The following is a 15,720-nucleotide window of genomic DNA, read 5'->3' on the forward strand; positions in this document are numbered from 1 at the left end:
TTAAATCATTAATAAGATAAATGTAAACCAAAACAACCCGGGATTTCATTTCACACCCTCAAAATTGTTAAAAATTACCAAACGTGCCAACAGTCAAAGCTGGAGAGGTTATGGAATAACAGGCACACTAATACATGCTGGTGGAGCTATGAAATGGTAAAACCATTTGGGAAAGCAATTTGAAATTATACAAATAAAGTGACTAAAATGTCCATATCTTTTAAACCAGAGACTCCATTACTGGACTTATACTCCAAAGGCAACCATCAATAAGAAGAAAGTCCTCATGTACTCCAAAATATTCATAGCAGCATTTTTTGTAGTTAAGAACTGGAAACAAAGTAGATGTTCATCAACTGGGGAGTGGCTAAACAAACTGTGATATATGAATGTAATGGAATATTACTAGGCTGTAAGAAATGATTGTGCAATGAAAACAGAGATTTATATGGATCAACGCAGGGTAAAGTAAGCAGTCAAGAAAACGATATATACAGTAATAATATAAATAGAAAGAACTACACACCAAAAGAAATCAAAATGCAGAAAAAATTCTTTTAAAAAATCAAGCAGGACTCAAATGAAGAAATATGAGGGCACCTCTGCCTCCTCCCACTCCCTAATGGAGGTGGGAAGTCCACTCACACATTGCATATTTTCAGATTTTTTCTATGTATTTATCAGTTGTGTTGATTTTTTTTTCCTCTCCAGAAATATTATTTATAGTTACATGGGATGGCTCTCTGGAAGGGGAAAAGGGAGGGAGATATGCTTTGGATAACTATGATGGTGTAAGAAATAAAAGATATCAATTAAAAAAAGTCAACAGCTCAATTTGCCTCATGAGGGTATAGAAGAATGTAAATTGCCACAGTTCCACGTACTACCTTGAAACTTCTGCCTGTATAAATCTGGATATTTACATTAAGAAATTATAATTCTTAGATTTATAGCATGAGTTGAAAAGGATCTTTTAAAACCACTAGTCCAGCTCTTCATTTTGCAAGTCAGGTAACAGACCCAGAGAAGAGATGTGACAGCTTAAGTAAAATTATGTGAAGATTAGGGAGAGAACCTCAACACAGGTTTCCAAACTCCTAGTACAGAGCTGTTCCCTATTCATAACTCAGAGCACTATTCCCCTTTACTTTTTTCTACTTCTCTCCCAAAAAATGGCACAAACTATCTTCCTTCCCAAAGTAAAAAACAAAACAGTTTTCCAAATAGCAAAATGTTAATATTTTCACAATAAAAAAATAAAGATTGCAACACAATATAAAACCTCAGAAAGTAGGACGGACATTTTGAGGCCTGGTCTCTCAACTTAACCACCAAATAAAGTACTCTCTATAGACCTTTGTTTCTTCACCTCCAATACAGAAAATTAAAGAAGTACTTCTATGACTTGGCACAATTCACTGAAACTTTTCTTGGCCTGTTTCTCCACCTGTAAAATAAGATTGACCAGATGATCTCTATGGTCTCTTCCAACTAAATTATATAACCACAAGAATTTTGTGAGAAATAATGAATACAGCAAAAGCTGAACTCTTTCAAAGAAAGACTTTGTTTTTACAAGAGAAAGGTTATGGTCTAGTGAACAAACTGGATGCATTCACTGACAACACAGTATCCTGCTTAAGAGTATTAGAAAATTACGCAGCACAACAGTTGGAGTGCTAGGCCTGGAGTCAGGAAAACCTGACCCCACACACTTACTAGCTGTGTGATCCTGGGAAAGTCATTTAACCTCCATTTTCCTCAACTGCAAAATGGGGATAAGCATCTACCTCACATATAGTATTATATAAATGATCTCTTCCCCTCCCCAAGGTGCTCAACAAATGCTTTTCAAGACTGAATTTGCAAATTACTTTGGATTTATAGATTTTAAACAAATTCTTAATTATCATCTGCAAACCTACCTCCCAGTTAATTTATTAAATTGTCATGACTACACAGAATTTTACTTTCACAATAAACTCTAATAACCTTTGGAAGCATGAGAAATAAAATCCTGAAACCAAGAGTAATCCAAATTTAACTCAATATAACTGAATATCCTACAAAAAGGGTTACATTCCAACCCCACTCCTTCACGCTGATATACCAATAGAATCCTGTCAATGTACTGTTATTATCCCATCATTCCTTGCTAAGAAACAGACACATGCACACACATCTCTTCAGAAACTCTCTACTGACTATCAGAGTACAAACTCTTCCTGACTTTCTGGCCCTTCACAATCTGTCTTTTAAGCTGTTTTTCTACCTTTATTTTACAATACTTCATTCCCTCCTAACTAAACTGCTCTTCTCAATGTTTCATCTTAGCCATGTTCTTTTACCCTTCTCTGTCTCAAGCATACAACTTCACCCTCTCCCACCTCAACTATCCCTGCTGAAATCCTTCCCTTCAAGACCCAGTTCGGATGTCACCTCTCTAGCTTAATGTGATCTTGTCCCCCTGAAATCTATGTCTCACGTCACTATCTGGACCTTTCCCTTGCAATGACACTTGAAAATTTGTATAAATTTCTTAACGGCAGGGGCTATGCTTTTTAAAAGTCAATCTATCGCAGCATTAACTTCCTCAGCTTTCACAAAGCAGATACTCCATGTTTGTTAAACTGAGCAAACATCTAACTATAAATCTTCCTATTCAATGTTCAGCTCAAAATTCTCCAGATGCACCCCTCTCAAAACTGTCTTTAGATTGGGGGGGAGGGGAGAAAGTAAAATAAGGAGAAATCAAGAAGTCTAAAAGACACAGCTTCCTAGTTTACTTATCTGAATTGGATTAGTTGGACAGCTACAGTATGAGAATCAGTTTTTAAAAAAATGAATTGTAAAGCAGATGTTATTTCCACTTAATACATATTGAGTTATAAAAACAGAGAGCAAATAAAGATAAAACAGGTTCCAACCCTGGGGAGTTTATGGCATAAGAGCACTGACAAAGTACAGTAAACAAGAAAGCTGAGTAGTGGATCCCCTCAGAGGATAGGGCAGGGAGATGAGACAAATATTAACGCAGAAATAACTCCACCTCGAGAGACCAAAGCATTTAACCAGCCACACAATACACCAGGAACCTCCCAAGTTTTGTTCCTTGAGACCCCATGATATAAGAGAATTCTGATCCTGGTACAAGGTAACCAAGGAATGCAGAGATATTTTTTTTAATACTATGTCAGAGGTGAGGTATTCTAGTCATTTTAAGACATGCTCATAGTCCACCTAAATAAGAGACATCTTTTAAACAGTCCAAAGTGCATTGCCTTAGTCTAGGCTTTCTGTTCATCTGCAATACGGGCCTTACACACTAACACAAACTGTTTATCAAGAAATCTCATTAAAGACTCCTGTAAATGGAAATGACAATTAAGTTTGAAGATTTGTCTTGGACCTGAATCATCTCCTTTGTAACCATTTGTCTTCACTGATAGTAGCTTCAGTTTAATCAATTAATAAGGGTCATAAAACTTCTAAATTTTAAATTAAGAATACCTTTCAGAAATCATACCCACATGTACACAAAGCAAATTGATACTGAAACAGGAAACACTTCAGAAAGTGTCCAAGTTTCTGCACTGTAGAAAGAGCCTCAGGAGTCAGTCTGCAAAGTTGGGTTCAAGTCCTTCTCACTGAACATGAAGGAAACCTTAGGTAAGTCATTTCACCTTTCTAGTCTTAATCTATAAAAGGAGACGGTTGGACCATATGCTCTCTAAGGTCACTCCCAACCCTGATGTTCTATAGGATAAGAGGATTCATCTACATCCTAACTCCCACAATTTTTCTCACATTAAAAACTGGAAGGGATGTAGAGATCTCCTACTTCAACCCTCTCATTTTATAGATGAAGAAAACTGAAGACTGGGAAGGTAAAATGACTCTCGTTTTGAGCTGTGCCATTTGGTAAACCCTACAATTGTCATAGGTGCAATGGCTAAAAGCATTCATGGCAAATCCTTGTGTATTCTGATTTACTAAGGAAATTCATAGAATATTTACATATCTAAGAATCTGCAATTTCCCCTTTACTTGAATAATATAATTCATGTTTTAAGAATCAATTTCTTAATGTTTGAAGATACATAAGTGGGTATTAAAGTCACATTACTGGGGAGATATTTTAGCAACTACAAAATACTGCTATAAACCTACAAAAAAATTCTGAATAGTCTATCAATATATACATAAACATAGTTTGAGAGAACTCACAATACTCACCTTTCTCAACAAACTAAAGTTATCTAAGAAAATCTATCAGGTAGTCACCAAAACAACAAAGCTGTAAAAAACAGACAAATATCTTCAAGAGCTCTATTGGTTCTAAGAACCCACAATTCTAAAACCATATAACAAGCATCTTTAATCTAAGCTGTTAACCTTTACTTCAGAAACGGCATCAATATTTTCCTTCACAGAGAAAGAATATTAACATGATTGTTAAAAAAAAAAAAAAAAAAGCTTACCCACCATAGCAACAGTTACTAGGTAGGTACCTTATGTGTAGGATCCAAGAGAAAGCACTGAAATGCCACTCTAAGTGGTATCTTTTGATACTGTGAGTCTTTTACCCTCAAACTTATTTTTTAAGGCCTAACAATCTTTGATATCTAGACCATGGGAAAAAGACTACTCAACAGAGAAATCTGATATAACCTACCCAAGGGAATACAAAACATAGGGAGAAAAACAATCACCCTATATCCATAATCCAACTCAAATCCTTCCTTTAAGTAGGAATTTTGTCTTAATAATCCTGTAGAAATGTCTTATTTGCAAGTCTAGTTTGCCCACATTTCCCACTATTAAGAAATACAAACAAGTGATAAAATGCTTTGTACTTTTATAGCCTCATCTATCAATAAGCATTCAAAAGCAATATTAATTCACCCTAAACACTCCTGTGAAACAAAGATGGTAAACAACTTACTCAAGGTCATCCAGGAAACTAATCACAGGCCAGTAACCAAAAACCTAGGACTACCTTACTGTCAAAAGAAGACTGAGCATTTATCTAGCAGTATGTCAAGTCATACCAGTTAACTTGTGAACTGTGAGCTCATGTGCATATACACACATTACCTTGGGACCACAGTGCAACTGTGGTGGAAAGCATGTTGGGATTGGGAGTAAAGAAAGCTTGGTTCTAATCCCTGATCTGCTACTAACTAGCTATGGGACCTTGAGAAAGTCTCTCACTCATTTTCTTAAATCTATAAAACAAGGTAACTAGATAAACCTTAGTCTGTTAAGTTCTATAATTCTTTGTTTCTATGAAATTGTAAACAAAGAGAAAATTATCTCTCCCTCCAATTAAACACATAAGAAAGAAACTGACACAAGATTAATTTAAGATTAATCTAGTGGTAGGGGTTCTTAACCTGAGATCATTGAACTGGATTTTTAAAACATTCTGACAACTTTATTTCAATTTAATTTTGTTTTCTTTGCAGTCTTACATATTCTATTTCATGCATTTAAAAACCATTATTCTGGGGAGTCTATAGGCTTCACTAGACTGCCAAAAAGTTCCATTTCTCTCACACTCCCTCCCCCCCAAAAATGTTAAGAACACTTGATCTAGTAAGTTGAGAAAACTGGGGCCTAAAGAAGTAAAGTGACTTGCTGAAGATCACAGTGACTTCTGACTCCCATTCCAAGTATTCTTTCAGTTAGTTACTTCCTCTCCTACAGCCCATTTTACTCAAGCCCAGTCTCCCTCATTTCAGATTGTGCTACCTTAAAAAAACTCATTTATTTTACACTTGATTCTATAGAAATTAGCTAAATTAAGACTAAAAGGCTTTCTCCTAACACTAAATACAACTTTCTGAAGGTCTCTGTCCTGACTCCGAAATGAAGATGACAGATAAAATCCATGGGTTTTTTTGAAAGACATGGTAGGACCCTTCACACAAACTCCAGAGGTTTATCAAATTGGAAAATATTCACTGCAGTCCTTATTTCTAAAAAGCATAAGCTTCCAAAAGGGTGATGCACTGAACTGTACACTTGATCATACTGATGACATATTTCTATTGGGCAATATAAATTAATGGGGACAAAATGACAACATCTCTGTAAGTTTCACGCTAAACATATATTTTTTTCCAGGAAGTCTATTATGGTACGCAGAATAAGAAAAAAAACCTAGTATTTCTGAAAGTTCTATCAAAACAGAGCTAAATTTTTATTTTGCCACATGTTGATGGTCTTTCTTTCCACATCTGAATTATTGAATAAACATCAAAGAGTGGAGAACGTCTCCTGCTAGCAGAACATTTTAAGTGTCAAGAGTAAGTTTTCTCAATGTTACCCAAGCATCTGTGAGCCAGGCACCTCAGAAAAGTAATCCTTTGCTGCCTTTGTTCTTTAGAAAGTTATTCCCAACAAACTCTTGTTTTTTTCAGCTCTTATCTACTAAAGACTTTAAGATGACTTCTCAAAAGAATTCATTCTTTAGTTAAAAGGAATATAAAAGGAAAAGGCAGGATATTAAGTTAAATGTTCAAACATGGAGGCAAAAGTGAAAGCAAGGATTTATTCTGGAAGGTAGTGGGTAGCAAAAGGAAGAACTAAAAATATCCTTGTGGAAAGGCAGTTCATTACCAGCTGTTATCAGCCCCTAAGAAATAACCATTGCCCATAAATGAATCCCCTTCTCAACTTTGAGCCTCTTTCCTTCCCCACCATCAGTCCTTTACTAAAAAACCTAAACTAGAATTTGTGACCTTGGGTAAAATGAGCAGCCCTCAGTGCCAATTTCTTTACCTTTAAAAGGGACTAAATTAAATTGTTTCCAATATTTTAAATTTTATTTCAAAATTTTGTTTTTAAGATAATTTGTTTCAGTGTAATTCCACTCTTTACTCAGTTGATCAAACAGAAAACAAAACAGGTAATGTGTTTTCCAAGTCAATATTTTACTACCCATTCCTGTCCCTCCCCCACAAAAGATTATGAAGCCAAATCACCAAATTTAGAATAAGGCAAATCAATCCAGGTAAGCTGAAGGTGGAATAATGGAATGGAGAAAAGCAACAGCTACAAGTTCTTGGAGGTGTTTACAAGGACATTGGAGTCCAGGCCAAATTTTAACATTCAGCCCCAGGTCAGACTTGCCTGTCAAGTCAACTGACTTAAGAACAAACAGGTCATACAAAAAGTAGAAAAAACATTTGTAAGTCTTGGTTCTTCTCAGGTTCTTGGTCTCCAATTTTATTCAAATGTAGGCTAAACCTATCATTCCCATAAAATAAGGAAGCTAATCCCACTGTAGATATTTCCTATTTTTAATGTTCGGACCACCTGTTTCTTTCTTCTTTTTTCTTTTCTACAAAGCTATCGTTCTTAATATCCAAGAAAGCAACTTCATTTGAGTGAACACTGTCCCCAATCCATAAGAGTACATGTTATAGAAGAAGCGCCTCCCTACTGTCTAAATCCCATCATTTTTCTAACCAAGAAATTGCTGATCCAGTTCCATCCCTTCCCCCTACACACTCCACAAAACCTTAACTTAACCCCTATCCTTCACATGGTCATGAGTAAACCCCCTTTACAACTCTCACCCTCGATATAGCCAGAAGCCACCAGACCTCCTCTGAATAGACCCCTTTCCCTTATCTTTCCTGGCCTAAACTCAGTCTCCAAATCATCTCTCCAACTACAACCCCACCCATCCTTCCCACTCCCTCCCCACCAGGGTCCTCTACTCTCGACAGACCCCACCCTGGACTTCCACCCAACCTACCCCTCGGCCTCTGAGTGGGCAGTATACCCTACCTCAAAGGTCCCCCTGGAGCCCCCTCCCTCCTCCTCCACCACCTCCGGCCACACCACTCCCCTCCACCTCCTCGTCAGCCGCCACTCCCTCCCGCCCCACCCTTGTCTCCTCCCCTTTCCTTCCAGGCTGTCTCCCCCTCCCAGCCTCTCCACCTCGAGGGGCTCCCCAGCCCCCTCCCACCCCAACACACTTCGAGATTTTCCCTTTTCCTCTCCTGGAAGGCTGCTTCCCGTCCCTCGGGATGTCCCCACCCGCCGGCCAGGCCCCGCTGGTCCCCCGAGAAGCGGCCCCGAGGGCTGCTGGGGGTCCCCCCCCCCCGGGCTGGAGGAGGGGGAGAGCAGGGTTAAGGCGGTAGGCCGTCTATCAGCAATTCGGAGGGCCAGCTGAGGGACGGATGCCGTTCCCCCAATCCGAACCCACACTCCCAACCCCCCCCGCTCGCCCACTCCGCTTTACCTGTGGTGGTGGTGGCGGCGGCGGCGGCCGCTCTCCCCTCTCCTCACACAGACAATATGGCGGCGGCGGAGGAGGAGACACACGGCTGGGCCGCCAGCCGCAGGGACCAGAGCGAGGCTGCAGCCACCGCTGCCGGAAGCGGAACCCCGCCCCTTCCAAGCCGCCCGCCCTCCTGCAGAGAGGCGGGGAGGCGGGGTGGGACCGCTTCCGGCTCCGCCCCAGTTGAGGCTAAGTGAACGCTGCCATGTTGGGTCATACTATATATTGTTTCGGGGCGGGTGGGGTCCGTACTCCCAGACGACAGTGAAACAAAAGAAGTACTCGGGGTATAGAGAAGGACGTATATGAAACTAGTTTGCGTTGTATTCTTTGTGGTATTCCCCGAACGGTGCGTAAGAGGGTGATCAAGTCAAGTCCCTTCTCCCTCGTCCTTGTCCTTGGTTCGGCCTAAATTAAGACGGATGGAGGTCACTACGACTTCCTCCCATACTCAAATCAGCGGCGGAAACCATCCTGTCCCGTTAGGAAATAGCATCGCGACCTCCAGAGTTTATGGCAAAGCATTCTGGGAATTATAGTCTTCCCGCTCCTCCTTGGGAAGCTTTAGGGTTAGGTTTAAGGTTCATGGGTTGTTCTCGGTTTCAAAACTTCCTGCTCTCTGGGAGAGGATGCGGAACATTGTGAGGGTAAAGGTTAGGGTGAGTGACGTCGTTGGCCCTGTGCTGACGTCACGATTCGGGGGACGCGCTGCATTCTCCTCTGACGCTTCCTAGGCTTGTCAGCGTGGGGCTGGCAGATGTGAAGGCGTGGGGCTGCGCTGGCGCCCGAGGGTTGTGTAGGGACCTGAGAAGTTCTCGGTGGAGAAAGGAAGGCTTTAGGGAGTTTGATGTGGACTTCCCTCCACTTCCCCACTAGCGGGATGCGCCTTGTCTCCGCAGTTCAGCGAACCTCTACCACCCCCAGCGGTCTGAGCTCCGTGCTGCTTGGGGGGTGTCGGCTTGGGGATGTCCTGATCCCTTCCCTCACGTCTAGCGCAGGTAGTTAACGCAGAAGGTGAAGGCAGGTAGCACCAGGTAAAAGGTGAGAAGTGCGCGAGAGGTCCAGCACTGACTCGGTGTCTCCTGTCCAGTCTTTCACGGCTCTGCTCTCTGACTGCGGGTGTGTAACGGCACCACAGACACCTCAGACTCAGCAAGTCTAGAGCAGACCTCCTCTCCTCTTCCCAGCTTCCCCATTCCTGCCAAGCCACTGTCTTCCTTCCCTTCTGCGCCTCATTGGCGCTCATCCCGTCAATCCAATCTGTGGCCAAGTTGCCATTGCTACCTTCACAACATCTTCCCTAGAAGTCTCCTTCTCTCCACTCACACAGCTGCCAATCTGGTAAATACCCCCTTATCTTGAGTTGGAGAGTTGTTGTTGTTTCAGTTGTCTGACTCTTTGTGACCCCATTCGGGATTTTCTTGGCAAAGATACTGGAGTGGTTTGCCATATCCTTGTCCAGCTCATTTTACAGATGGGGAAACAGAGGCAAATAGGATTAAGTGACACAGGTAGAAAAGTGTCTCAGGCTGGATTTGAACTCTAGTCTTCCTAACTCCAGGCCTGGTGCTCTATCCACTGTGTCACCTGACTTCTCTAGTTGCTCATCATTTCATACCCTTCTGCCTCAAGTCTCTCCTGACTGCAATCTATTTTCTACTCCTATGCCAAAGGGATCTTCCTATGGTGTGGGTCTAGCCATGTTATGCAAACACCTGCCCCCTCCACTCACTAAACTTCTTTGCTTCCCTATTATCTCCAAATAGAAATCCAATATAAGATCCTGTTTGACATTTAAAACCCTTCAGAGCCTGGCACCTTGTTACCTCCTTACCTTACCAGTCTTCCATTTAATTCCCCTCCACTTTTTATACCATTCAATGACACTATCCTTCTTTCCATTCTTGTATCTCTCTGCCTTTTTACTGACTGCCCCCATGCTAGGAATGCTGTCTCTTCATATCCAACTCCTGGCTTCCCTGATTTCATTCAAAACAGCTCAAATCCCATCTTCTGCAAGAGGCCTGAGGAAGTCCCTCCCATTGCTAGGGCCTTCCCTCTGAGATTGCATTCAATATTTACCATATCTCCTGTATGCACATAGTTCTTTGTATGTTTTTTCCACTAATAGAATGAGTTCTTTGAGGAGAGAGATACTATTTTTTCCTTTCTTTGTATCTCTACCACATAGCAGAAAGCCTGGTGTATGTTAAACTCTTACTAAAGACTTGTGACTGACAGACTACTGACCTACATTGTGCTTTTCTTACTCCTTCCCTTCATGTTTCAGAGAATCATAGACTTAGAAGTAGAAGGAACCTCAGAAATCATTGTAATCTAACCACCTTATTTTACAGATGAGGGAACTAAAGTCACACAGATCACAAGTGCCAAAGCCAGAATTTGAACCATGGTCCCCTGACCACAGATATGGTGCTTTTACCAATATAGTTCTGCTTTCTCTTATCTCTATGCTTTTACTTAGTATGACTATGATGGATAGAATTTTCTTTCCTATAAAACCTGTGGAAGTTCTTTCTGTGTTTGGTTTGGGTGCAATCTTTTTTTTTTCTAAATTAATTTTTGTTTTTCAACATTCACTTCCATAATTTTTAAATTTTCTCCCCCTCCTTCCCCTCCCCCCTCCCTAAGAGAGCATGCAATCTGATATAGGCTCTACATGTACATTCTTATTAAACACATTTTCACATTGTTGTATAGAAGAATTAGTACAGAGGGGAGGAACCATGAGAAAGAAAAACAAAATAAAACAAAAAAAAGAGAGCAAATGGTATTCTTCGTTCGTCATTCAGACTCCATATTTCTTTCTCTGAATGTGGATAGCATTTTCTATCATAAGGTCTTTGGAGGTGTTGAGAAGAGCTAAGACTATCACAGTTAGTCATCCCACAGTGCAGCTGTTATTGTGTACAATGTTCTCCTGGTTCTGCTCACTTCACTCAGCATCAGTTCATATAAGTCTTTCCAGGTTTTTTTTTGAAGTCTGCCTGCTCATCATTTCTTATAGCACAATAGTATTCCATTACATTCATATACCACAACTTGTTCAACCATTCCTGAATTGATGGGCCTCTCCTCAATTTCCAGTTCTTGGTCACTACAAAAAGAGTTGCTATAAATATTTTTGTGCATGTAGGTTGTTTCCCCATTTTTATGATCTCTTTGGGATACAACTCTAGAAGTAGTATTGTTGGATCAAAGGGTATGTACATTTTTATAGCCCTTTGGGCATAGTTCCAAATTAGTCTCCAGAATGGTTAGATCAGTTCACAACTCCACCAACAATGCATTAGTATTCCAATTTTTCCACATCTTCTTTAGCATTTATAACTTTCGTGTTTTGTCATGTTAGCCAATCTGATAGGTTTGATGTGGTACCTCAGAGTTGTTATAATTTGCATTTCTCTAACCAATAGTGATTTAAAGCATTTTTTTATATGACTATAGATAACTTAAATTTCTTCCTCTGAAAACTGCTTGCTCATATCCCTTGACCAATTGGGGAATGATTTGTATTCTTATAAATTTGACTCAGTTATCTATATATGTTGAGGGCCAGGGTGGAGTGCGGTTGACAAGATCAGGATAGACCTTGGGGAAACTGTTCTTTGAGACTGTGCTCATTATCATCCCGTATGGCTCTCCATGCCTTCCTGCCCCCCCAAACAAACAAGAGAATTACAGAAAACAAGGGATATGTAAAATAGATGCCCTCTAGACTCACAGTCTTTAAGATAAGACTGTTTAAATCACTAGGGCAGGAGACAAGCAGAATGTCACATAAGCTTGCAGTTTCTGTCTATAAATACCCTGACCCTCAGATGAATAAACAGAGTTGGTCTATTTTCTCTCCCCTCCCGTGTCTTTCTTCTTCACCACATCACCGAGTCGTGTGGAGATGCAGTCCGTCTAGCACATATATATTTTGGAAATGAGGTCTTTATCAGAGATATTGATTATAAAAATTCTTTCCCAGTTTTCTGCTTCCTTCCTAATCTTGGCTGCATTGGTTTTGTTTGTGCAAAAACGTTTCAACTTAATATAATCAAAATTATCCAGTTTTGCATTTCATAATGTTCTCTTTCCCTTGTTTGGTCATAAATTCCTCTGTTCTCCATAAATCTTATAGGTAAACTATTCTTTGCTCTCCTAATTTGCTTATAATATCAGTCTTTATATCTAAGTCATATACCCATTTGGAGTTTATTTTGGTATACAGTGTAAGGTGTTGGTCTATGGCCAGTTTCTGTCTTACTATTTCCCAGTTTTTCCAGCAGTTTTTGTCAAATAGTGAGTTCTTATCCCAGAAGCTGGGGTTTTTGGGTTTATCAAACAGTAGACTACTGAAGTCACTGACTACATGTGTCTTGTGTACTAACCTATTCCACTGATCCACCACTCTGTTTCTTAGCCAGTACCAAGTAGTTTTGATGATTGCTGCTTTATAATACAATTTAACTTCTGCTATGACGAGGCCACCTTCCCTAGCATTTCTTTTCATTAATTCCCCTGATATTCTGGACCTTTTGTTCTTCCAGATGAATTTTGATATTATTTTTTCTATTTTTGAAATTATTTTTCTAAAATAATTTTTGGTAGTTTGATTGGTATGGCACTGAATAAGTAAATTAATTTAGGTAGAATTGTCCTTTTCATTATGTTTGCTCAGCCTACCCACAAGCAACTGATTATATAACTTGCCAGTATGTATCCAAGGTGAGACTTGAACCCAGATCTACCTAATTCTAAAACTATTGCTCCATCCACTATACTATGCTGTTTCTCATGAAATATGTGCATGTGTGTGTATAATTTGTATTTGTATATGTGTTATATATTGTTAAATCTGTAAGTACATATGTGTATATTAAATATTAGTAGCTGAGGGAGTTGTCAGGAAAAGGCCTCATGTAGGAGGGGGCTCTTTAGTTGATTTCTGAAGGACCCTTTAGATTATTCCAAGAGTTTGAAGTTAGGAGACAGTGTATCCTAAGCAAAGGAGAGAGCCTATGCAAAGGCTTAGGAAATGTAGTGTCCAGTAAGGAATAGCAGGAAGGCCTGTTGAACTGCATAGTAGAGTTCATCAAGAGGAATGATATGTAATAAGGCTAGAAAAATTGGCTTGCACCTACCTGGTTGTGAAGGGTTTTAAATTCCAAATAGAGAAGTTGAGAAAGATACAAAATTTAGAAGACTGATTCTATCTTCCTAGAACTGGGAGGGAGTTGGGGGTAGTGGGTAAGTATTTTGTAGATTTTAAAATTCAGTTCAACAAACATTTTTAGCATTATGTTCCCTGGTCCTGTTGGGGTAATATGAAACTGAGATAGGAAGGGTCCCTGTTTTTCTGGAGATTATCATTATGTAGATTAAGTTTTTTAATAGTAACTCCTAATTTTATCTGAATTTCTCACAATTTCTACTGTGGAAACTCTTGAGAGTTTTTAATCTCCCCAATGCCCACCTATTCAAATTAGCCACCCTATAACTTTAGAATTAGAGAATTGTTTGAAGGCACCAAGAGATTAAGTAACTGTGCCCAGAGTTTTGCAGTCAGTAAGAATTAAATTAAAGAAAGGACTTGTACTCAGTCATGAGTAGTAGAAGGCCATCTCTCTACCTGCTTGTGCCCAAAATTCTTCTCTAGTGGAGAAAATAGATCATACCTTTGCAATTATGTTAACAAGTGATTAAGATGTCCATATCTTTTGATACCCAGAGATCTCTAGGTTTTATCATTTCCTATGCTAGCTTATTTCACAGATGAGGAAACTGAGGCAAATGGTTAAATGACTTGCCCAGGACCACACAGCTAGTAAGTGTCTGAAGCTAGATTTGAACTTATAAAGATGAGTTTTCCTGGTTCCAAACCCCATGGCTCTATTCACTGCACCACCTAGCTGCCTCACAGGGATCCTACACCATGGCATATACCCCAAGGAAGTGAAAGGGTGGGAGGTGAGGAGGGTGGAAAGGTCCAATATATACCAAAATATGCATAATAGCACTATTTGTGGTAGTAATGAACTGAAAATAGGATGGTTGCACATTGATTGAGAAACTACTAAGTAAACTAGATTATGTAAACACAGTGGAATATTACTTTGCCATAAGAAAGGACAAATATGAAGAAATCAGAGAAGCATGAGAAGATTTATGTGTACTGATGTGAATGAAGCAAAGTAAGCAGAACCAGGAAAACAATGACCACAATGGAAATGAAAAGAACAGGAAAATGAAACAGAATGCTGTGGAATTATAATAACCAATTTTGTCCCTGGAGGAGAGTTGGGGAAATGTACCTCCCTCTATTGTTGATCTGTGGGGTTATGACAGTGGAATATCACATATGCTGTCAGACACAGTGGATATATGGGTTGGTTTTACTGAACTATTTTTGACCTCTTCTAAATTGGTTACAAGAGATTGCTAAATGAGTAGGGGAATGAGAGAAGAATGGATATATTTGGAAATGAATATGATGTTAAAAGGCATCAACAAAAAAGGGGAGGAGGTATCACTCACATTTTACAGCTTACAAAAAGGTTATCTCAGCAGTTTCGTGGAGTAAGAGATATATTTCTCTCCCCCTACCCCCACCTTGGTTGGGATGAGTATGTTTAGTTTCTGAGACAAATGAGTTGCTCCAGGTAGTAGGACTAGTCTGGAGAAAAGCCAATGCTTTCCTTCCTGATTACCAGCCCTATGTTCTTTCCATTGCAACATGAGAACCTTATCAACTTCTCCCCAAATCTGAATAAAAAGCTTCCATGCTGCTCTCTGCCTCTGATCTCAGTCCATCTAGTCAATCCTTAGATTCCTCCAAAACCTAGCTCAAACACCCCCTTCTGCAGGAGGCTTTTCTTCCCTGTTGCTGTGTCTTTCCCTCTAAGGTTACTACCCATCACATTCTGTATGAATCTCCTGTGCACCTTTCTATCTATGTGTTGTCTCCTCCTCTGCTCCTTGAGGACAGAGACTGTTTTTATTTCTTTTGTCTTCCCAGGGCTTAGCCCAGTGCCTGACCTGTAGCACCTAATAAATGCTTATTACTTGATTTACTCATTGATTAATACCACTTTGATCAAGTTCTTTCTGTGCTCGGAAACCTTCAGTGGCTCCGTGTCTCTCCATTACTTTTAGAAAAATCAAGTCAAAACTCTTCTGTCTCACTGTGCAAGATCCTCTGTAACAGGACTCCAAGTAGTATCTCTAAGCCTTATTTTCCAGGACTACCCTCTATTCCAACCAGGTTGATCTCTTTACTAACTTCTATCATTCTTATCTCTGTGCATTTGCTTATGTTATGCTGTACCTTCCCTTTTCTCCAATCCCTTTTGAATGCCTTCTCTCTGTCCAAATCCTATCTATCTTTTATAATAAAGTTTAATATGTTCCAATAA

The 15,720-nt window shown here is 39.8% G+C and overlaps 1 protein-coding gene across 1 annotated transcript in view; it reads right to left on the reverse strand.

Annotated features, from left to right (window-relative positions):
- Positions 1-8,939, reverse strand: part of CSNK2A1 (casein kinase 2 alpha 1) — a 58,039-nt gene extending 49,100 nt beyond the window's left edge. The window contains exon 1 of the mRNA XM_072631682.1: positions 8,258-8,939. The gene's annotated coding sequence lies outside the window, so the exon portion shown is untranslated. The remainder of the gene's footprint in view (positions 1-8,257) is intronic.
- Between the last annotated feature and the right edge of the window lie 6,781 nt (positions 8,940-15,720).

This window comes from Notamacropus eugenii, chromosome 1 (genome assembly GCF_028372415.1).
Source record: "Notamacropus eugenii isolate mMacEug1 chromosome 1, mMacEug1.pri_v2, whole genome shotgun sequence".
In the NCBI taxonomy this organism is placed as follows: Eukaryota; Metazoa; Chordata; class Mammalia; order Diprotodontia; family Macropodidae; genus Notamacropus; species Notamacropus eugenii.